At 33.9% G+C, this 2,040-nt stretch overlaps 1 non-coding gene across 1 annotated transcript; it reads left to right on the top strand.

Moving 5' to 3' along the window:
* The first annotated feature begins 1,273 nt into the window (after positions 1 to 1,273).
* Positions 1,274 to 1,380, top strand: LOC131172459 (small nucleolar RNA R71). Its single transcript, XR_009142936.1, has one exon. It is a non-coding gene; the product is annotated as a small nucleolar RNA R71 (small nucleolar RNA).
* Positions 1,381 to 2,040: the final 660 nt, after the last annotated feature.

Below are 2,040 nucleotides of genomic sequence, written 5' to 3'. Positions count from 1 at the left end.
TTGTAAGAGAGCACTACACTCCTCTGTTAATGCCACAGTTTCATAATCTTCTAGTCTCCTCTTGTTAAATAAAATTTCTTTCAAGAACTTAGCATATGAGGGCATTTGAGAAATTGCATTTGTAAATGGAATATTAATGTATAACTTCTTCAAAACTTTCAAAAATTTCCCAAACTGTTTATCTAGCTTTGCTTTCTGAAAGCTCTAAGGATATGGTAATGGCGGTTTGTATGGTGGTGGAGGCATATACTTTTTCTCTTCTTTTTTTTTTTTAACTTCTTTCTTCTTATTTTCTTCCTCATTAACTTCATCATGATTTGAAGTAGATTCATTCTAGTCTTTATCTTCTTTCTTCTTTTCCTCTTCTACCTCATCTTTTTTTTTTTTTTTTTTTTTATCTCCTATAATTTTTTCACTCCTTAGGATCACTGCCTTGCATTGTTCTCTAGGATTCTTTGATTGGCTTGGAAGTTTCCCTTGTGCTTTGCTAAAAGAACTTTCTTGTTGAGCTATTTGATTTTTCAACATCCTGTTATGAGTGGTAAGTTTATCTATCCTTGAAGTTAATTGTTGAATCATTTTTCCTTGTTTCTGTTGAGCAGCTAAGAAATTCTCCATCATAGACTTCAAAATTGAATCTTGATTTGAAAACTGAACTGGTGGTTGTGGAACAAGTGCATTTTGATTCATTTATGATGGAAATCTAGGTGGTACTCTGTTTTGTTAAAAATTTTGCTATTGTTAGAAATTAGGAGGTTGTTGATAATTCTGCTACTGTTGTCCTTGTCGACCTCCCCAAGAAAAGTTAGGGTGATTCCTCCATGCTAGATTATATGCAGCAGAAAAAGGATTACCAATTGGTTTCTAATTATAATTCCCATCAAAATCAGCTTGTTCATTTCTAAACTCTTGCCCATAGGAAAGAAAATCATTGATACAATACATATTTCCTATACCAACATCTTCTGTATGACTAGATCCTCCTATTGAAGCATTAACTTTCATGCTTAACTTATCCATTTTTCTTGTCAAAGCATCAAATTTGGCATTGAACAAACTCATGGCATCTAACTCATATACACCAGCCGATGACTTCTTCATTTCATTCCTTTCATAGCTCCATTGATAGTTGTTGTAAGCAATTTTATCCAATGCTGAATAAGCCTCATCTTTTGACTTCTCCATAAGATCCCCTCTTGAAGATGCATCAATTATACTTCTAATTGCTTGAGAAACACCATTGCAGAAATGTTGAACTAGCATCCATTTAGGGATTCCATGATGTGGAGATCTCCTTTGAAGATCCTTGTATCTCTCCCATGCTTTATAGAGACTCTCATCATCCCTTGGTTTGAAAGAAGTTAATTAATTCCTCAATTTTATAGTCTTGCTAGGAGGAAAGTATTGAGCCAAGAAAGCTTGTGACAACTCATCCTAAGTAGTTATTGATCCCGGAGGTAATGAATGCAACCACTCCCTAGCACAGTCCTTCAAAGAAAAAGAAAATAATCTCAACCGGATGGCATCATTTGACACTTCATTTATCTTCAGCATGTCACTAATCTCAAGAAAATGTGCAAGGTGCACACGTCGACTCTTAGTAGGACCTCCCCCAAACTGTGATTGTTGAACCATTTGACAAAGTGAGGGCTTCAACTCAAAGTTGTTTGCTTCCACTCTAGGCCTTGTAATACTCGGTCTAAAATCTTCAAAACTCGGGAAAGCATGATCCTTAATTGATATGTTGTTATTGTTGTTTACCATGGCTTGTATCACTTGTTCCTCTTGCTGTCTTTGAATTCTAAGTTTAGCTTTCCTTCTTTTTGATTCTACTCTCAAAGCTTTAGCTGTCTTCTTAATCTTAGGATCAAAAATTAAATCAATTTTTGCACTTTTTGTTCTTCTCATAAAAAAGATAGGCACCTAAAAAACCAAAACAAGAAAATCTCAAAGTAAAATGATAAAGAAAAGATATTAAAATAAAAAATAAAATGCCCAAATTAACCAAACAATCAATCGTCTAATATCAAATAAAAATAA

The sequence above is a fragment of the Hevea brasiliensis genome, chromosome 13, assembly GCF_030052815.1.
Source record: "Hevea brasiliensis isolate MT/VB/25A 57/8 chromosome 13, ASM3005281v1, whole genome shotgun sequence".
Classification (NCBI taxonomy): Eukaryota; Viridiplantae; Streptophyta; class Magnoliopsida; order Malpighiales; family Euphorbiaceae; genus Hevea; species Hevea brasiliensis.
This window is presented reverse-complemented; position numbering and strand designations above follow the sequence as displayed.